Source organism: Lissotriton helveticus, assembly GCF_964261635.1.
Source record: "Lissotriton helveticus chromosome 1_1 unlocalized genomic scaffold, aLisHel1.1 SUPER_1_unloc_59, whole genome shotgun sequence".
Taxonomy (NCBI): domain Eukaryota; kingdom Metazoa; phylum Chordata; class Amphibia; order Caudata; family Salamandridae; genus Lissotriton; species Lissotriton helveticus.
Window position 1 is genome coordinate 23,160 of NW_027611702.1, and position 23,159 is coordinate 46,318.

Sequence of the window (23,159 nt, forward strand, 5' to 3'; positions counted from 1 at the left end):
TAGGTTGCTCCCCCTCCGCACAGCACCACCTGTGCCTGTTCTCACCCTCGCTGCCCCCATGTCTTTCTGCCCGGTTTCCCTTCTGTTCCCCTCGCTGCCCCCATGTCTCTCTGCCTGGTTTTTCCTTCTGCTCCCATCGTGGCCCCCGTGTCTCTCTGCCCGTTTTTGCCTTCTGTTGCTTAGCTGCCCCTTCATTTCTATGACCTTTCTGCCTTCTGTGTCACTCGTTTCCCCCAGTTTTTTGTGACCTTTCTGCCCCTTCTTGTGACCTTTGTGCCTCTGTGCCACTCATTTCCCCCCGTTTTCTGTGACATTTTTGCCCTTCCTGTGACCTTTTTGCCTTCTGTGCCACTCGTTTCCCCTGTATTCTTATGACCTTCTTGCCCTTTTTATGACCTTTCTGCCCTCTGTGCCATTTGTTTCCCCCTCAATTGTTGTGCCCTTTTGCCTTCTGTTTCCTTCGTCGCCCCTCACCACCCCCGCAACTGTGTCCCCTGCAGCTCCGCCCCCTGACTGCCCATTCGCTGCTCCCGCCTCCCAGCTGCTCCTCACTCCCACCTCCCCACACATGCCGGCCGCTGCGCGTTCGCGCCGCTGGCATGCAGCAAGCCTGTCTGCACCTGCCCGCGCCTGGACCGCGCCCAGCGCAAGAACCCCTGGCCCCCACACCCGCCACCACTATGATGCCAGCACTCTGCAAGCTCTCAACCCCGGACGGACCCACAACTGCTTCAAGGCCGCCCCGAAACGCACACACGCTCCCTTCACCTGCCAGAACTGAAGCTACACCAGCCACAGAGCCGACAAACCACTCGCCAAGAAAGACCTCAACCACCTCCGATGCATACTACTGAACACACGCTCCGCACGCAAACACTCCGTCGAGCTCTGGGACCTGCTCAACACAACCTCCCCAGACGTCACCTTCCTGACAGAGACCTGGTTGAACAACTCCTCCGCACCCGACATCGCCGTAGCCATCCCACACGGCTACAAGATCACCCGCAGAGACCGCATCAACGGAGGTGGAGAAGGAATCAGCATCAGGGTCTCGACTAGCACTGACGACGCGCTCAGCACCGCCGAACACATGCATTTCCAGATCCACACAGACCCTAATTCCACCCTCAGAGGCACCCTCGTATACCGGCCCCCCAGACCCCGCCCCCAGTTCAGTGACTCCATCGCCGACTTCATCAGCACGCACGCCCTGACCTTCACCGACTACATCCTGCTCAGAGATCTGAACTTTCACCTTGAGAACAACAACGACAACAACTCCACAACCCTGATCGATAACCTCGCCAACCTCGGACTGAGACAACTAGTCACAACGCTTACCCACTCCGACAGGCCACAGGCTCGACCCTGTCTTCTCCTCAAGTCCGCATGTCTCCGTCAGCCACACAACCGAACTCCTCTGGACCGACCACCGCTGCATCCACATCACCTTCCAAAAACCCACCACACACCACCGCACCCAACAGATCCCCCACCGCTGCTGGAGCAAAATCACCGAAGACCAACTACATGCAAACCTTGCTCTTAGCCCACCCACCGAACCCTCCAACACCGACGTCGCTGCCCACAACCTCAGATGCTGGATCGAGGACTGCGCCAACACCCTCTCCCCACTGAAGAAACCCCCCCACAGAGACACCAGCAATAGGGCCAGCTGGTTCACCCCAGAACTCCTAGATTCCAAGCATGCCTGCAGGAAATTAGAGAAGAAATGGCAACGTGAACAAACTCCGGACAGCAACGCAGCACGCAAGGACGCCGTCCGCAACCACCACCACCTCATCAGGGCTGCCAAGAAGACCTCCTTCAAAGACCGCCTCGACATCAACGCACACGACAGCAAGGAGCTCTTCAACATCGTGAAGGAACTCTCCAACCCCAGCTCCAACACCAACGACATCCCGCCGTCGCAAGCCCTGTGCGACTCCCTCGCCACCTTCTTCCATCGCAAGATAGCAGACATACACGACCGCTTCAACACCCAGACAGCCCCAACAGACAGCAACACAATAGACCCTCCGCACACCATCGAACACATGCCCTTGCTAGCCTGGACCAGCGTGAGCGTCCATGACACCATCAAGACCATGCTTTACCTATCCCAAAGTCAGAAAACATATAGTAAGCAAAGTAAACAAGTCAGGAAAAGGGTTTACCAGGCAAAAAACGTTGGAGCCAACTGTCGCTTGCAAAATGTTACACAATCTCAGCAAGCTTCGACATACAGTATCTACAGGGCAATATACAGATGAATTAACTGCAGAACTGTTTAAGCGTCTGTAAAAGCTTTTCAGTAGCGAGGTCCATAAACACATTTAGCTGGCAGCTAGTGATTAAACAGGTGACCTTAGTTTGTGGCTATGTGACATGTTCAAGGCGCAAACATGCAAGTGAGGGCCGCCTGGTAAACCACAGCTTAGTGCAAATATATATTAGTGCACCGGTATTGAGGTAATGGCCTGGTTGCAAATATCAGAATTGTCTGAAAGCAAGGAGGGGCCAGAGCTAACAGTCCACCACGATCATTGTAACTCAGCACCCACCCACCCACTCACAGTGACGGTAAAGGTTGGTCTTCCTACCCATGTCGTGACCTCCATTTGCACTAAGCTGTGGTTTACCAGGTGGCCCTCACTTGCATGTTTGCGCCTTGAACATGTCACATAGTCACAAACTAAGGTCACCTGTTTAATCACTAGCTGCCAGCTAAATGTGTTTATGGACCTCGCTACTGAAAAGCTTTTACAATTGTAGGCGGATGCCTTATGTTGTTCCCTTATTATTTTTTCCATCTGTACCCCAACAGGCTTCTGCAATTAAAACAGGCAATGATTAATACAGTCCTGATGATGATCCCGGTTTATTAGGAGCCAGGGGATTGAAACGTCGACGCTTAAACAGTTCTGCAGTTAATTCATCTGTATATTGCCCTGTAGATACTGTATGGCGAAGATTGCTGAGATTGTGTAACATTTTGCAAGCGACAGTTGGCTCCAACGTTTTTTGCATGTTAAACCCTTTTCCTGACTTGTTTACTTTGCTTACTATATGTTTTCTGACTTTGGGATAGGTACAGGATTGTGCCCTATCTAAATGTGTGTATGTGACCTCCCCTAGGTCAATTGATTTCTCCTTGATCATACATTAAATATTTCCTCACCCGGCTGTGTGGAGAAAATTTTATTATAGTACTGATTTCGGTCTATAATTTCATTGTTTATTTTATTGAACTATCCTTAGGACCTTTGTTCTCTATAATAATTGACTACCCATGGTCCAGGGTATCCATTGGGCTCCCTTGTTTACTTAAAAAACCATCAAGACCATGAGCACAATCCACTCCGGCTCACCGTCAGACCCTTTCCCGCACCACGTCTTCAACAAAGCAAGCAGCTCCATCGCACCCCACCTATGCAACTTCATCAATCTCTCCCTTGAGACCGCGACCTTAACAGAGAGCTGGAAACACGGCGAGTTCACCGCCCTACTCAAAAAACCCAAGGCAAACCCAAGAGACCTCAAGAACTTCCGACCCATCTCTCTGCTCCCCTTCCCGGCCAAGGTCATCAAGAAAATTGTTAACAGACAGCTAACCCGATACCTCGAAAACAACCGAATCCTGGAACCTTCCCAGTCAGGGTTCCGCAGCAACCACAGCACCGAGACAGCCCTCATCGCCGCCACCGACGACATCAGGACCCTGCTAGACAAGGGGAAGACTGCAGCCCTCATCCTCCTAGACCTCTCCACCGCCTTCGACACAGTCTGCCACCGCACACTACGCGCATGCCTCCACGCCGCAGGGATCCGAGACAAGGCCGTGGAATGGACCACCTCCTTCCTCTTCGGCAGAACCGAGAGCGTCTGCCTCCCCCCGGTCCATTCCGAAGCCTCAGAGATCCTCTGCGGCCTACCTCAAGGATCCTCCCTCAGCCCGACACTGTTCAACATTTACATGGCCCCGCTCGCACACGTCGCCTGACAGCACGACCTCAATATAATCTCCTACACCGACGACACTCAGCTGATCTTCTCCCTCACCAAGAACCCCATCACCGCCAAAGCCAAATTCCATGACGGAATGTAGGCTGTTGCCAACTGGATGAAGATCAGCCGTCTGAAGCTGAACTCTGACAAGACGGAGGTGCTCATCCTCGGCTCCAACCCGTCAGCCTTGGCGACTCCTGGTGGCCAACGGCACTGGGGGCAGCCCCGACCACCAACCTCCACGCACGCAACCTGGGAATCATCCTCGACTCAACACTTCCAATGACCAAGCAAGTCAACATCGTCTCCTCCTCCTGCTTCAACACCCTCCGCATGCTCCGCAAGATCTACAGATGGATCCCGACAGATACAAGAAAGACAGTCACCCAGGCCCTCGTCAGCAGCAGACTCGACTACGGAAACGCCCTCTAAGCGGGAGCCCCAACCAAGCTCATCAATCGACTACAATGCATCCAAAATGCCTTGGCACGACTGAGCCTCGATGTACCACATCACCCCCACCTGAGAAACCTACACTGGCTCCCCGTCAACAAGAGGATATCCTTCAAGCTCCTCATCCACGCACACAAGGCACTCCACAAGAACGGCCCAGCCTACCTCAACAGACGGCTCTCCTTCTACACCCCCAACTGCCAGCTACGCTACGCCGACCTCACTCGCCACCGTCCGTCGCATCCGAAGAACGACCACCTGCGCGAGATCCTTCTCCGACCTCGCCGCCAAGACATTGAACACCCTCCCACTGAGCCTACGACAGACCCAAGACCTGCTGACCTTCAGGAGGATACTAAGACCTGGCTGTTCGATCAGTAGCGGCCCCCGGCTTAACAAATGACTGATTGTTTCTCTAGTTGGCATTTGCCAGGGGATGTTCAGATACATTGGTTGAATTAAACCTTGGAGCAGCACTTGTAGCGTTGACTCTTGGAGTCTTGTAGTGTGTGCTGGAGGCGGTAGAACTGTCTTAATGTTCCATAGAGCTCAGAAAATCCAGACTCTCCATCTCAGAGCTCGACCTCTGTGGCTTGACCAGTAGAACTGCAATAAAGAAGATGACCTTGACCAGTTCTACCTCTCCCAACCTTTGAACGGATCCATGAGGAAATAAGTCCTTGTCTGGAAAGCAGATCCACACAAGGAGCAGCTGACAGAAGACCCTGCCTGGGAGGAAGATCTGCACAAGGCGCAGCTGACAGAAGGTCCTGCCTGGAAGGAAGATCTGCAGAAGGTGCAGCTGACAGATGCCCCTGCCTGGAAGGAAGATCTGCACAGGGCACAGCTGACAGAAGGTCTGCCTGAAAAGAAGATCTGCACAAGGTGCAGCTGACAGAAGCCCTGCCTGGGAGGAAGATCTGCCCAAGGCGCTGCTGACAGAAGTCCTGCCTAGAAAGGAAGATATGCACAAGGCTCAGCTGACAGAAGTCCTGCCTAGAAAGGAAGATATGCACAAGGCGCAGCTGACAGAAGTCCTGCCTAGAAAGGAAGATCTGCACAAGGCACAGCTGAGAGAAGTCCACCCTGGAAGGAAGATATGCACAAGGTACGACTGACAGAAGTCCACCCTGGAAGGAAGATATGCACAAGGCACAGCTGACCGAAGCCCCTTCCTGGAAGGAAGATCTGCACAAGGCACAGCTGACAGAAGTCCTGCCTAGAAAGGAAGATATGCACAAGGCACAGCTGGCAGAAGTCCTGCCTAGAAAGGAAGATATGCACAAGGCGCAGCTGATAGAAGTCCTCCTGGAAGGAAGATATGCACAAGGCACAGCTGGCAGAAGTCCTGCCAAGAAAGGAAGATATGCACAAGGCACAGCTGATAGAAGTCCTCCTGGAAGGAAGATATGCACGAGGCGCAGCTAACAGAAGTCCAGCCTAGAAAGGAAGATATGCACAAGGCACAGCTGACAGAAGTCCTGCCTAGAAAGGAAGATCTGCACGAGGCGCAGCTGGCAGAAGTCCTGCCTGGAAGGAAGATCTGCACAAGGCACAGCTGACAGAAGTCCTGCCTAGAAAGGAAGATCTGCACGAGGCGCAGCTGGCAGAAGTCTTGACTGGAAGGAAGATCTGCACAAGGCGTAGATGACAGAAGTCCTGCCTAGAAAGGAAGATATGCACATGGCACAGCTGGCAGAAGTCCTGCCTAGAAAGGAAGATCTGCACGAGGCGCCGCTGGCAGAAGTCATGACTGGAAGGAAGATATGCACAAGGCACAGCTGACAGAAGTCCAGCCTAGAAAGGAAGATATGCACAAGGCACAGCTGGCAGAAGTCCTGCCTAGAAAGGAAGATCTGCACAAGGCGCAGCTGACAGAAGTCCACCCTGGAAGGAAGATATGCGCAAGGCACAGCTGAGAGAAGTCCTGCCTAGAAAGGAAGATCTGCACGAGGCGCAGCTGGCAGAAGTCTTGACTGGAAGGAAGATCTGCACAAGGCGTAGATGACAGAAGTCCTGCCTAGAAAGGAAGATATGCACATGGCACAGCTGGCAGAAGTCCTGCCTAGAAAGGAAGATCTGCACGAGGCGCCGCTGGCAGAAGTCATGACTGGAAGGAAGATATGCACAAGGCACAGCTGACAGAAGTCCAGCCTAGAAAGGAAGATATGCACAAGGCACAGCTGGCAGAAGTCCTGCCTAGAAAGGAAGATCTGCACAAGGCGCAGCTGACAGAAGTCCACCCTGGAAGGAAGATATGCGCAAGGCACAGCTGGCAGCAGTCCTGCCTAGAAAGGAAGATCTGCACGAGGCGCAGCTGGCAAAAGTCCAGCCTAGAAAGGAAGATATGCACAAGGCGCAGCTGGCAGAAGTCCACCCTGGAAGGAAGATATGCACAAGGCACAGCTGAGAGAAGTCCACCCTGGAAGGAAGATATGCACGAAGCGCAGCTAACAGAAGTCCTGCCTAGAAAGGAAGATCTACACAAGGTGCAGCTGGCAGAAGTCCTGACTGGAAGGAAGATCTGCACAAGGCACAGCTGACAGAAGTCCTGCCTAGAAAGGAAGATCTGCACGAGGCGCAGCTGGCAGAAGTCCTGACTGGAAGGAAGATCTGCACAGGGCGCCGCTGACAGAAGTACAGCCTGGAAGGAAGATCTGCACAAGGCGCAGCTGACAGAAGTCCTGCCTGGAAGGAAGATCTGCACGAGGCGCAGCTGACAGAAGGTCTGCCTGGCGATGACCTTAAAGCAGTGAGAGACCAACAAACCACAAGATCTGTCAAGCCCAGCTAGCCACACTGGACACAATGTACACCAAAGGCCTCATTTAGATTTCAGCGGATGGTTTATTCCATCACAAATGTGACAGGTATCCTGCCCGCCCCATTAAGAATGCATTACATCCTGTGGCAATTATAATAAGGCAGGCAGGATATCTGTCACGTTTTGATAATGCCTTGCCGTCGTTTGCAGAGTTTTACTCCGCGGAACTCCACGAAGTGCCATAGAAACTCTGTCGCACTCTGCAGACTTCCGCTAGTGCAGAGTTTATTAAGTTGCACTGCTCTCACTGATTTTTAGTGCCAGTACTATAAAAGCCTGCTTTAACAATTGCATCATTTAATGATCAAGAATTTCTTTTTTCAATTTTCAATCTTAGAAAACAAATATATATACTGTGTGTACAACAACATAAACAAGTATTATATATACTATTATATACAATAAATATACAACACATTTGAAATGACAAATTTTTCACTTATACCACATCCATACTTCTTTCATCCTTCCCAAACATACTACAAACAAAACAATCCCAAAGGGCACCAAAATCCAAATATAAAATGAAAATAGATTTAAATCCAAATCATCAATGGTCGAAATTATTCTGAAATGATGTTTAAGGCACTTTTTTTGTAACAAATTCTTGACAAAAAAGCGGATTGAGATGAGCTATGGTGATTCCTTAGAAAGGGTGACCTGGGATAATGGTCGACGCGTTTCGAACCCTGAAACTTGTGGGGTTCTCATCAGGACCAAGAAGACTCTACAAAAAACAAAACATAACCATTTGTAGGTGAACTAAAAAATTTACTTAAGTGTGCCTCCCCAATGGCGCTTCCCCTACCTTGAGTCTTTGCTACCATTCTCCTATGTAGTGGTGGTATATGGGAATCTAAAAAAATTGTTGAAAGTTCTGATTAGGTCCTTCTTTACATGACAAACATTGCAGGTTAGTCATATTCATGCATCACATCTCTTATTCTCTCATTCTCTACCCCGACACTTACCCCAATGGGAGGAAGATGATCTGATGGCGGACACACAGCGTGGGCGGCTCGCCTAAGGCTGTTGAGTAGTTTGGATGATCTTTTTCTGTAAGGTTAAAAAAGTAACCACCAATTACGGACTTGTGACCTGCGTTAGCACTTGGTTAGCGCCGAACTGGAAACGCGCTCGCATATTGAAACCTTTCTTTGCTGAGCTGCGCGCCACAACCGGTATTAAAATAGAAGTGATTCCACAATTTTCTTTTGCTTAGCGTCCTGCTTTCTGTTAAAGCAATCTCGGACTTGGATGCAGTCTTACCTGAATCAAGCAAAACTTTCTGAGTTAATCAGAGTCCTAGTTCGACAAAAACGTCCTGGTGAGCCATGGCACAGATTGAATTCAGTCAGTGCCTGAGTGAGTGTGGAAAATTACTTCCTGTATGTCACATGATCGGTCTCACGTAGCAAAGCATTCTGGGACCAGAAGTCCAATGTATATAAAAGGTGGTTCGAAATGAAAATGTTTTTAAGGTCGTCCTATTGTACCATAGATGGGGCTGTCTGTGTGGGTGTAGAACAATATTCCCTTTATATCGCATAGTCGTTGTTGCGTGAAGCATTGTGGGAACTGAAGTCCTGTATGTCCTGAGGTAGTCCAAATGAAGTGACTGTTGCGCACGGGCAGGGGGGGTTCTTAGAATTCAAGATATTGCTTTAGGTGAATGTTGCGAGGCACAGGTAGGTGGGCAGTTCTCATGGTGAACCCAATATTTAGTATGAAGGAAAAATATAAAGGTTCGCAGTTCAACACTTCTCAATCAGTATGCATAGTGTTAGAAAGGCAATGTATATCTTGATGTTATCATCCAGGGGTGCCTTCTGAAAGTTTTGAGGAGGGCCCTCTCAAAGCTTGAAAATTTCTGAAATTTCATTGAGGCCATTTATTGCGGTATTATATTTCATAATTAACAGAGCTTCCCGCTGGCTCAGTCTGGCATCCAGGTCACTGCCGCGTTTGTCATTTTCGATTTTTGATATTACCGTCCATGAGAGTTCAGATTCCTTATGCTCATTTGACATCCAATGGTTGACGAGTGGTGCATTTGCCACATGTCTTCTTATCCGAGATTTGTGCTGGGTAATCCTTTGACGGATCTCTTGCGTGGTCTTCCCAATATACAGTTTTGGACATGGGCATAATATCCCATAAACTACATTTTTCGTTTTGCAGTTAGTAAAGCTTTCATGCTTCCAATGAGTGCCTTCAAAAGAGAAAACTGATCCTTCTACTGTTTGCTCACAGCATGTACAGGTCCCACATTTATGATGTCCCAATATTGGAGGGAGTTGAAGCATTTGTCTGAGATTGAGTTGTTGTTCATTGGGCAATGCTGCCCTGACCAGATGGTTTGCCACGTTCATATCTTTCTTAAATGCAAACAATGGCAATTCCGAAAAGTCCTCATGTAGATCTTTAACTAAATGCCAGTTGGTATTGATCATTTTCTTTAGTTGGTGTGCATTGGGACAAAAAGCTGTTACGCACACGATTCTAGTGGATTCCTGTTTTTTCTTTTTTTCAAGCAGCGAGTCCCTGGGGACCCACCATGCTCGTTTAAGGGCGTGTCTCACAAGTTTCTTTGGGTACCCTCTTTCAACCAGTCTTTCGACGAGCTGGGAGGCATGTGCAAAGTACTCATCCTTACAACAACAATTCCTCCGTATCCTCAAGAATTGTCCGAAAGGCAAATTCTGTCGTAGACTTCTTGGGTGGTAACTTGTGTAATGGAGGCTTTTATTTCTGTCCGTTGTTTTCCGATATAGAGTTGTTCCTAAGCCGCCATTTAAGGGAAAAACTTTAACATCCAAGAATGTAATTGCTCGATTTGATGATTCCGCAGTGAATTTAATGTTCTGTGTTTTTGAATTAATCCAGCCGACAAATTCCTCCAGAAGTTCTTGGGATCCGGTCCAGATAAAGAAGACATCGTCTATGTACCTCATATACTTAGAAATGCTGTCCGAGTATGGGTTGTTATTGTAAATGAATTTTTCTTCATATAGTCCCATGTAGAGAACTGCCAGCTCAGGTGCAAAGGGGCAGCCCATGGCTACTCCTTTTACCTGGAAGAAGAATTCGGAGTCGAATGTGAAGAAGTTTCTCTGTAAAGCAAATTTTGCTAAATTTAACAAAAATTCTGTGGGGACCCTTCTGGGGCGTGGTCTAGAATCCAGAAAAAACTCCAACGTCTCCAATGCTTGTTCTTGTGGTATTTGAGTATAAAGTGAAGTGACGTCCATTGTCACCAATAATTGATTTGTAATGTCAAACTGTACAGTCTTTATTCGGTTCAAAAAGCTGTGGTGTCTTTCAAATGAGCTGGTACTTCGTTGACAAATGGCTTCAGAAAGAAATCAATATATTTCGCCACTGGTTCTATGAGAGAATCACAGCCCGAAACAATTGGGCGTCCTGGCAGATTTGTGTCATCTTTATGTAACTTGGGGAGAACATAGAACACCGGTATTCTGGGACTTGTATTTTGAAGGTAGAGAAATTCTTTAGGACCAAGGATCCCACACTCAAAACCACTTTGAATGATCCTGAAAAGTTCGGATTGTAGATCATTTGTGGGGTTCTTTCCGATCCGACGATAACAGTTGGTATCATTGAGTTGCCTAAATATTTCTTCCTTATATTTGTTTAAATCCCAGACCACTATTCCTCCTCCCTTATCTGCCTGTTTTATGACCACAGTTTTGTCATTTTTTAATGTCAATAGGGCATCCTTTTCACTTTTTTGAAGGTTGTATTTGATGTATTGCTTTTTATGTTCAATTGCTGATATTCCTGAAAGCAAAGTCCTTTCAAATGTTAAAACCTCTTTTGGAATTTTATACCCAGGAGGGATAAAGGTAGATTTCTTTTTAAGTCCAGTGACTTCCAACATATTGGAAGGGGGAGAATCTTTAAAGAAAGTTCTGAGTCGAATCATACGGCAAAACTCCATTGCTTCCAATTTCATCTTAACGAAGTTTGTAGGTTTTGTGGAAAAGTAAATTTTGCCATGTTGTATGTGCCTACGTGTTCCCCATCTTATGTTATATGTGCATGATCGATATGCATGTATTCCCTCCTGATCGATTAAAGACGCAATTACAGTTGTGTCCATCTCTAGTATGCCAGTTTCCAGTCATCGTGAAAGCAATGAATATTAGGCCTATGTAAACCTACGTTGCCACATTTCACAGTGTGCACGTTAATTCATTGAATTGTCCCCGTTTCTAGGCCTCAAAAGGGCCCGGACTCAGATTCAGCTCCTGTCTCCTGAACCCTCTCCGAGGAGCGATACAGCCCCCACCTGCATCCCTGACCCTTCACTTACTTCATGCCTCGCAGTGCCCGGCCCGGCCTGGCTCTGCATCCCAGTCTGCCAAGAGTATGTTATGCTTCTAGTTATCAGTCCAGCCCTCCTTCCCTGCATTCCTAAGCTACTGCATCGCATCAATAGTTTCCGTCATGGTCTAGCCTTTATGTCTCCATGTAAGAGAAATACTGTATTAATATTCATAGAATATTCCTCGCACACGCAACACATGTAGAATTATGCATGCACCAGTCTTAGTGTCTAGTAGCCTTTGCCCTGATAACTTTTGGATTCTATCAATATGTACTCCAAACACCAGATACCAGATATGCCTTGGGTACATGTCGCTCTGACACTCCAGACTTTAGTCTCCTCTTCTAGCGCAGATGTCATAGCCCCCAGTTCTCCCTGGTAACACGTCATTGCCCGTTTGCGCGCACCACTAGGTTAGAGGTCCCAGCTGCTCAGGTAGCCCCCTCCATGTTTCCGCCCCGTTTATGACATTTCTGTTACGTTTACATCACATGTCTATGTATACGCCCTGTACACGCCTTCTTGTTACATCATTTTGCCCTTATCTTTCGCGACTGCTACGAGTCACGCCTACTGCTACGCCTACTGTATTGAATGTAATGCAATTGTTTTAATATATATATACTGTGGACTGTTACAAAAAGTTACCCATCCTCTCTTGTCCTTTCCCGTTTCCTGGCAGCTGCCATTCCGTTCTATTGCAGGCTGTCCTGTTCCTGTCCTTTATGCCTGATTAAAGCCTGTCGACTCAAGATACCTCGAATCCTGACTCTTATTTATTGAGCTATCTGTTTTATTGATTGTATTAAAAAATAGTACCGGTAATTAATTATTTATTTACCACATAATGGCGCCCGAATAGGGACTTGCCCTTTCCCCACGCGCCGGCGAAGCCACGCAGGCCCCCTGACCCTCTGCAGCCGTGACGGAACTCTACTGCGCACCGGCAGATATTTCTGCTTCAAGTATCCCTCAGGCCCACGGAGGAGACGGAGGTTGCGGTCCAGCATCCAGACGAGGCGGTGAGGAACGCGGCGAGTCCCGACCAGAGCCCAAGCCGAGAGTCCAAGGTCCGAGGTATCCGGAGGCCCACCTGTAACTGAAGTCCGAAGTTCGTAGTCCGTCGTCGTAGCAGTCCAGTCCGAGGCCTTCCGTTCTTGCTGCCCGGTGAGTACCGTTGCTGGGGTAGTATCTAGACAGGGTCAATTAATTTGTCTCTGGTCCGTGGGTTTGGGTACGCAGATCCAACACGAAGTGTTCACCTAGGTGGACGCGGGTCCTGACGTGTCTCTTTATGGGACCGGTAAGTTTCGTGCTGTTTTAGCAGTGCATCTAGTCATTCTAGTAAGTTCTGTTCTCGAGAAATTCATGTGTTCTGTCCGAATTGTTATTTTAAATGTTATTTCATGTGTTTTCAATGTCGTGGTATGAGTGATTTGTTTTTCCAGTTATTATTGTGTTTATCGTGTATTGTATTGTGTCCAGATTCCAGCCTAGGCAATGCCTCTATTCTCGAAATTACGTCAGTTAAAAACCAGAAAAGGATTGCTCGAGGAAGCAGTTCCTGTCCCGCCTAGGGACAGTCCAGGTCATTTTATGTATCATAAGCATGGCCTAAGTGCCATATTATATCTAGACTTATGGGTGGATTACACCAAGGAATTAGAAGAGAAATATAGATGGCCCGTATCAGGTACGTGGGATGCCGAGTGCATCATGCGAGTAGAAGAAGTATTATGGAAAAAGAAAGCCAGACAGTCCCAGAAAGACGCCATCGAGTTATGGCGCAAAGAATCTCATAGAAGAACCGAAAAAGAAATCAGAAAAACAGAATTAAGTAGGGAATCCTCAGAAAGAGCCCAAGAAAGGGAATTGATCGAAGTAGGTGAACGAGTTAAAGCCGAACAGTCAGACAGACAGAGAAATGCCCTTATTAAGGGTATGTATCCTCTTCTTGCCGAGGGCTTGCCGAAAGCAACCCCGGAAGCACCATGTAATTTTCCGCCGCCATTAGTTCCGATCAAGCTACGTCACAAACCGACCGCAGCTGATATTTTTCTCTCGTCCTATTTGGACGACACAGTCCCAGAATATGCAAATCCTGTTCCGCCAGCTCCCGTAAATAATGTAATTCCTGTTCCTCCAGCCACCGGGGCACCCGTTACAGCACCTGTTACGGTACCCCCGGTCCAGCCTACAGTACATGTACCCGCTACATCAGTCACTCTCCCAGCACGTACAATACCCGTCGACACTTCTAGTCTAGGGGCCACGGGGGGAAGTCCTCCTGGAACCCCGCCTCAACACAGACGTCTAACGTTACTCGAGCTACATGAACGAGCGTTACAGCGTTCGCCCAAGCTTCAGTCAGTTGCAGATATCAAGCGAGCCCTTACCGAATGCCGTTATGATCCAGTCCCAGGCGATGATGATATGGTCCTGTATTCATTGCGTGTAAGACGGGTGACCGAATATTTGGACACCCTGCCGAATATGAAAGGATATCTAGACAGAATATATCGTTTCATCCGTACAGGAGTAGATCCAGAAAGTATTGGCAACGCCATGGTCCAAAGAAAAGTCGAGATTCAGCTCATGCTTTTAAAGTATCTAATTAATTGTTTAATAAGGGAACAAGATTATCCGGATAAAGATCCGGAAGAAATTAAAGTCCTGACCAGGTGGAGTGACCATATAGCCGAGGGAAGACACAAGACACAGAACTGTATAGAGAGTATGTACAAGAAAATCCGTAGGGAAATAATAAAGTTACACGAGAAACGAGAAGCAGCACAAGTAACCGAGAAAGAAGACAACTCTGATACTGAAGAGGTAGACGACGAGAATCCCTCCAGAATAGCGTATGTAGGTAGAACTAGACTTCCCGACCGACATTCACGCCTAGAACACAAGAACGTTTTCCCTTCTCCAGCACCAGAACAAAGTTCTCTTGAGCAAGTATTTCAAGTTACCGATCACATTCTGAAATCACGAATCGGTTATAGTGAACTTAGTACCATGCATGAACAAGAACTAGCCCGATCAGCAGTCCGATGGACTACTGATTCTACCACTTTTCCAGACGAAATAGTGGCACGAATGTTTCTGAAACTGCCCCCAGCCGAGCAGCGACTGGTGGGTATGTATATGATCCAGCACCTCATTACACTGTATGAGGGACAGCATTCTGATCCAGGTCCGTTACATGATGTTCTGAACGAGTTACTCCAGTATAGATGGAGAGGTCTAGGTACTGATTTAATTAGTATCATTCTAGAACAGCGCCACAAATATCGAACGTTTCTGAATCCGCATTTTGTTCGTGTCTCACCTCCAGAAAGTAAATCATTTTACATAGATAGACAGCATCCGTTACGAGAAGTACACCCAGTTAGGACAGCGGGTGGTGAGCTAGAACGAGTATTTGTTTACACCCCTATCACAAAGATGGAACTCTTAGAGATGAAAAAGTTAATTCCCTGTCACGACAAAGATCCAGCAGGGTTCCATCGAGAATTAAAAGACATGCTCCGTATGGGAGAATACACGTATCCTGATATCATTAAAATGTTAAAGGTCCTGTTGCCCGCAGGGGTATATGAAAAACTCAAGGAAAAAGAATGGGAGGTGGGAGAGAAAAAGATAGATTGGACAGCTCTAGAAGCTGAAGATAATTCACGAGTACCAGGTACCGGTCTTGGGGGTAAAGTTAAAGAATTGCCCGAGTTATTGATACAGGTTTTGCCAAGGTTACTAGCCACGAAAAAGGAAGATTGGGATGCAATCTCAGCTTGTAAACAGAAACAGGATGAAGACACTAGTGATTTTTATTCTAGATTTGAAAAATGTTTTATTATTAACAGTGGTTTGAAAACAAGTAGTGAATCGTACCCTCATCTTTTTGTTACCAAACTAGTCGAGAATTCAAGTCCACAAGTTAAAAATCGAGTATTGAAAGTCGAAAGTAGTTGGCAAGCTAATACTCCGTCACAGATGTTACAAATGCTCCAGTATCACCAGAACAGAATCAGGGAAGAGCAAGAACACGAAAGGAGACGTATGAAAGACACGAAAATGAAAGTATTAGTTGCACAATCTGTTCCACAAGACAGTCAGAAGAGGGGTCCGAATCAAGCCAGTCATCCTGCAGCTCCCGTTAAAGGGACTTGCAATTACTGTAAACAGCCAGGTCATTTTATAAACGAGTGTGCAGTTCTGAAACACAACATAGCTACTGGCAAGACTAAAGAAAGACCACGTCCGCCTAGACAAGAACAAGTTTCACAGACTTCTCAGCCACCACAGAATGCACAACAGACAGTTCCAGCACCGCAGCCTATCGCTGCAACACAGCATGTTACACAGCAAATGTACCAGTATGCCCAGACAGAGTATCCAGAGTATCAGCAGTATTCATGAAACAGCCTAGAGAGGGAGGTAGGCTTGCCTCTCATCGAGATACCTGTAGATCAAGAGGGTCCCTATGTACACAGTCAAGTATTAGGGAAAGACAGAAAGTTTTTGATTGATACAGGGGCAAGTAGGACTACTATCAGTCATGACGAGGTTCCAGGGGCTCCGCTCTCAGGCTCTAAAAATGTTTCCCTTGGATTTTCAGGAAAGCCGATTGTTAATGAAATTTCGAAACCAATCACTCTAGAAGTTGGTCCATTGTCCCGAACTACTGATTTGTTACTTACGAAATCATGTCCAGAAAATTTGTTAGGCATTAAAACATTAAAAGAATTAGGTGCAGTAATTTGCTGCTCCCCAGAAGGGGTCAGATTGTTTCTGAGAGACTTTAAAGGTCATTATGTATTACGTGATTTTGATCCAAGATTATTGAATGTACCACAGCATTTATGGGCGCAAGGTCCAACTGATGTAGGTTGTATGCATATCACACCCCATCGTGTGACTCTCAAGCAAGGTATAGTTTTGCCACGAATCAGACAGTACAGATTGCCACCTGAGGCTGTAGCAGCCTTATCCAAAATTATTGACGAACTTATTGTTCAAGGAGTGGTTGTAGAAACTGACTCCAATGTATGTAATTCTCCTATCATTCCAGTCCTGAAACGTACTGATCCAAATGCACCTCCAGTATATCGATTAGTGATTGACCTTCGAGAGCTTAATAAATGTATCATACTGCAGTACCCAGTAGTCCCAGATATTTCTTCCCTATTGACAGCCATTGATTCTGAAGCTACATTCTTAACAGTTATCGATCTCAAGAACGCATTTTTCAGTGTCCCCATTCATCCAGACAGCCAGTACCTTTTCGGTTTTTGTTTAAATGGAAGAAGCTATAAATTCACACGAGCTCCTCAAGGTTTCACAGAAAGTCCTAGTATTTACAGTCAAGCACTTAAGAGACAACTAGACAATATTCACATGCCAACTGACACTGCCCTGCTCCAGTATGTTGATGATCTACTGATCACAGCCCGTTCTGAACGTGACTGCGAGCGTGCGTCACTCACGGTTCTGTATTTTCTGGCCGAGCAGGGGCACAAGGTGTCCCCTTCCAAATTACAATTCTGTGTCCAGCAAGTGGTCTACTTAGGACACTTACTGTCCAAGTGGGGTAGGCAGTTGACACCAGACCGTATCCAGTTAATAGCGAGTCTTCCACAGCCCAAGACACAGAAGGAGGTACGAGCTTTTATTGGCCTCACTTCTTATTGCAGACAATGGATTCCTCAGTATGCATTTCTAGCCAAGCCACTGATACAGTTAACGACACAGGAGGCAGCCGTATCGACTGTCCTCCCTTGGACCCAGGAACATACACTTGTTTTCAATGAATTAAAGAAAGCCTTATGCCAAGCACCTGTTCTAGCAACACCGAACTACAGTAAGCCTTTTACACTTTTTGTCACAGAACGTGATGGTACTGCATTATCTGTTCTCACACAAGATCAAGCAGGACAGTACAAACCCTGTGCTTATTTTTTTAGCACACTAGATCCAGTAGCCCAGGCTCTGCCTGTGTGCCTCAAGTCAGTTGCAGCCACAGCTCTAGCTATCAGACAAAGTGATTCCATAGTATTAGGACACTCCCTGACAGTACAAGTTCCACATTCCGTGGAAGTTCTTTTAAACCGAACACAGACTCAGCACTTGACAATTGCACGTTTAACAGGTTATGAACTGACACTGTTTCAGCCACACATAGAAATCAGACGCTGCAACATTCTAAATCCTGCTACACTGTTACCGTCAGTTACTTCAAATCCTGCCACACATGAATGTGTGGAAGTTGTTAACACTATGACAAAGCCAAGACAAGACCTGACAGACATTGCATTACCTAATCCCGACCTGACACTTTATGTGGATGGTTCATGTATGAGAACAAGTACAGGAGAACTAGTAGCCGCGTATGCAGTGACTACTGAAACTGAAGTTATAGAAACACATCGTATTGACACCCTGTCTGCTCAAGCAGCAGAGCTAGTTGCACTGACCCAAGCCAGCATACGTGCCAAGAACCTGAAAGTAAACATATATACAGATTCACGTTACGCATTCGGAGTCGTACACGACTTTGGAGTGCTCTGGCAGGAGAGAGGTTTCATGACTTCTCATGGAACCAAGATTCAGCATGGTCTCCTCATTCAAGCTCTGTTAGAGGCAATACATTTACCGACAGCTATCGCTATCATGAAGTGCAAGGCACATACGAAAGTTACTGACATCATTTCCCAAGGTAACGATCTAGCAGATCGAACAGCCAAGCTTACAGCTCAGACCCCAGACATTCTAGTTAACACGACACAGACACTCACTCCAGATCCGACTACTTGTATGACAGTCAAGGACCCTACACAAGATGTCATAGACATACAGTTACACGCTACTCCCGAAGAAATCAAGAAATGGTCAGAACAAGGAGGGGTCCAGACAGATCAAGGATGGTTGACGAAGGGAAAAGCCACATGGTTTCTCCCCGACTCTATGGTTCAAGTCATTATTAATACCGCACATAGTCCAGCACATCTAGGAGAAAAAGCTATGTTAGACAGTATTCATAACCTTTGGTTCAACAAGCACTTACGAGCTGCAGCCAAGCAGAATGTCCGTACCTGTATGATATGTTGTCAGTTCAATCCAGGTAAAAGTGTCCCGGTGGAACAAGGTGGATTCCAACCTCCTGACCACCCTTTTGAAGTCCTCCAGATGGATTATATTCAGATGGAGCGATGTCGAGGTTTCAAGTATGTCCTCGTAGTTGTATGCGCTTTGTCCAGGTGGACAGAAGCATATCCAGTTCCAGATTACACAGCCGCGACCACTGCCAGGCAGTTGGTTCGTGAGTTCTTTCCCCGCTATGGACTCCCTAGGGTCGTGTATTCAGATAACGGCCAGCCATTCTCATCTGAGCTCATGAAACATGTTTCCCTTCTGTTAGGGTACCAGTGGAAGTTCCATTGTGTACGCCATCCTGAAGCAGCCGGTCTCGTAGAGAGACATAATCAGACTTTGAAAATCCGCATTGCAAAAGTATGTAGAGAAAAAGGTGTAGACTGGCTGGTTGCCCTGCCAGTTGCTTTATTTTATATGAGGATGGTTGCACATTCCAGATCAGGTCTGTCCCCGTATGAGGTCGTATTCGGCCGCCCCCCAAACATGTGGGGTACACCTAGACCCCGCAGTATTACAGATGTTTCCAGTAATATGCTGACAGATTACCTAGCTTCCTTGATGTCTGCCCTACACTCTTGTCGTTCACAGGTTGCCGCCGCATTTCCAGACAACACCGAGGTGAAACCGCATGAAGTCGTTCCCGGTGATCACGTATTTGTCCGGAATTTTGATCGTTCAAGTCCGCTGGAGCCCCGCTGGAAGGAGCCTCGCATGGTGTTGCTTACAACAAGGACCGCCGTCAAACTTGAAGGCAGGAAGGGGTGGGTCCACCTGAGCCATATCAAAAAATTCCATGGATTACGAGAAAAGACTTTTGCTAAGGACTGCCTTATTCCTAAAGACTGCCTAAAAACAGACTCTGAACTCAAGCTTCCCCTGTTAGAGAAAACTCCGCAACAGGAGTATAAGGAGAAGCTTCGGTCTAGTAAAAAAAAGTCAGCCAGTTTAATTGTCTAAGTCCCTCTCGGGTGAAACGGTTAGACAGGTTCCTGACATGTATGAGATAGACCCCCATAGTGAGAGAGTTAGTCAAAACTCTAAAAGATGTATTATCATTTTATTTTTCTTGATATTTTTGAGTCTTATGGTTACCTGCACAAGTTATGCTTTACATTTATGTTTTCCAATTTCACATGTACATATGTTTTCTAATGCTACAGTAGAGCACACATTTAGTGATCTGCCTCCTCACGAGCTATCCTATCGTCTTGCTATGCGAAATAACACATTCATTCGAATGTTACACTATTCACACCAGACCAGCAATGCCACTAATTGTTGGGTGTGTGGTCGACTCCCCCCTTTCCAGACACCGAAGGGAGTTCTGCCACTCTTTCCTTATCCGTTTTCACATAATGGTTCATGTGGAGCATGGTCCACTTTAACGTCATCCTCCAATGATATGTCCCTTCTGAATAGAACATGTTTTCCAGACAAGCAAGGTCTCTCCCATAGAACAGGGTTAGATCTAGAAAATGAAGTATATGATTTAGGTAATTATTCCTCGAATTTCATGGTCCTGAATGTTCAGTCTGATACTACTCCAGATTTGCCTGCTATTTCAGTACTACCGGTCAAAGGCGAATTATGTGTCAGAAAGAATGGTTCCGCACATGTAGGACATAGTGATTGTACTACTACTGTCGAGTATAGTGACAGTGGGAAATCTATTTTTAAAGCCTCACGTCATTCTTATTTTGTTTGTGGTCAGACCGCATATGTTCGTCTGCCCCTCGATTGGGATGGAACATGTTACATTGCCTTCCTACTGCCACCAGTTTTTCTAGCCCCATCTGATTATCACAGAAACACACATCTAGTACAAGTCAGACCTAGAAGGGAGATCGAGTCCCCAATTGTCGATCAAACTGAAACTACCCTAGAACAGTATCAAGACTTCAATAAAGGTTTCTTCTTCTTTATAGGACCTATCCAGAATAGTAAGTTAATACGTAGGTTAACCAGAACCCTTGAAGCAGTAGTGAATGAGACTACTTCTGCTCTAGGTAACTTAACTGAAGAGCAATCTGCTATGAGATTTGTCGTGCTCCAAAATCGTCTCGTTCTTGACGTCATACTGGCCGATAGAGGAGGAGCATGCAGAGTCATCGGATCTAGTTGCTGCATTTTCATTCCTAATAACGCGCCATCTGTTTATTCAGCTCTAACCAGACTTCATAAAATTGCCCATCAGTTACACCAGAATCCAGGCACCTGGACATGGTCCGGTTGGCTCTGGAGTATTATATCTGCCTGGGGATGGAAAGTATTGTCATTCCTAGGTATTGCAGTAATGATCATATTCAGTTGCTGCCTCTGTATACAATGTGGCCCTGCGATTTGCGGCATGTGTGCTACCTCTTGTATTCCTAGTCCTAAATCCCGTTCCAAGACAATTCGAGACGAGCAGATGATGCTATATGAAATGATAGATGGTATCATGAATATTGATGTTTCCTGATGGAAACGTAGGGCACAAGGAGGGAATGTGGAAAAGTAAATTTTGCCATGTTGTATGTGCCTACGTGTTCCCCATCTTATGTTATATGTGCATGATCGATATGCATGTATTCCCTCCTGATCGATTAAAGACGCAATTACAGTTGTGTCCATCTCTAGTATGCCAGTTTCCAGTCATCGTGAAAGCAACGAATATTAGGCCTATGTAAACCTACGTTGCCACATTTCACAGTGTGCATGTTAATTCATTGAATTGTCCCCGTTTCTAGGCCTCAAAAGGGCCCGGACTCAGATTCAGCTCCTGTCTCCTGAACCCTCTCCGAGGAGCGATACAGCCCCCACCTGCATCCCTGACCCTTCACTTACTTCATGCCTCGCAGTGCCCGGCCCGGCCTGGCTCTGCCTCCCAGTCTGCCAAGAGTATGTTATGCTTCTAGTTATCAGTCCAGCCCTCCTTCTCTGCATTCCTAAGCTACTGCATCGCATCAATAGTTTCCGTCATGGTCTAGCCTTTATGTCTCCATGTAAGAGAAATACTGTATTAATATTCATAGAATATTCCTCGCACACGCAACACATGTAGAATTATGCATGCACCAGTCTTAGTGTCTAGTAGCCTTTGCCCTGATAACTTTTGGATTCTATCAATATGTACTCCAAACACCAGATACCAGATATGCCTTGGGTACATGTCGCTCTGACACTCCAGACTTTAGTCTCCTCTTCTAGCGCAGATGTCATAGCCCCCAGTTCTCCCTGGTAACACGTCATTGCCCGTTTGCGCGCACCACTAGGTTAGAGGTCCCAGCTGCTCAGGTAGCCCCCTCCATGTTTCCGCCCCGTTTATGACATTTCTGTTACGTTTACATCACATGTCTATGTATACGCCCTGTACACGCCTTCTTGTTACATCATTTTGCCCTTATCTTTCGCGACTGCTACGAGTCACGCCTACTGCTACGCCTACTGTATTGAATGTAATGCAATTGTTTTAATATATATATACTGTGGACTGTTACAAAAAGTTACCCATCCTCTCTTGTCCTTTCCCGTTCCCTGGCAGCTGCCATTCCGTTCTATTGCAGGCTGTCCTGTTCCTGTCCTTTATGCCTGATTAAAGTCTGTCGACTCAAGATACCTCGAATCCTGACTCTTATTTATTGAGCTATCTGTTTTATTGATTGTATTAAAAAATAGTACCGGTAATTAATTATTTATTTACCACAGTTTCGAGGGGACGAAGGATAAACCTTTGTTCAATATGGCAATTTCTGATGAGGTCAATGTGCGTGTGGACAGATTGAAAACTGAGTAGGTTTTTAATTCTTGTAATACTGTCAGCGCGTTCTCATTTCCCATGGTTGTTGGTTGTAGCGCATCCGTCCTCGTCCTCTCCGTTGGCCTCTCCCTAAAAAAGTAGTTTGATTTTGTTGTTGTTGTTGTTGGGGATGAGGTTGCTGATCTTGTTGGTTATCCCTTCTGTTTTGTTTGTTCCTTGATCCACCAGAATCAGACTCGCCTCCTGATGAGGATGATGAAGTGTCCGAAAATGTAAGGAATTTGTTCCGTGATCTCCCTTGGTTATCTCCAAGGTAGCGTCTTGATTCTGATCTTAAATAGAAGTCTTTGTGCAGATACGGATATGTTGATTCCAGAGAGAAATTCTTTTTGTCAAGATCAAATGTATTACTTTTCTGATTTACTGTAAAGTCCTTAAATTCTAAAATCTCTTTTTCAATTTTATCCAAAAGGGCTTTTGAGTCCGTAATTAATTGGTTGTTTTGGATTTCAGTTTCCAACACATTGATTTCCTCCAATTGTTTAAGTGAAATTCTGTGTGCCGTTTCAACAGTTAAGACCATGAGGTCTCTGCTGCATTTGGTCTCAATGCAGCTAAAGTTTCTTTTATAT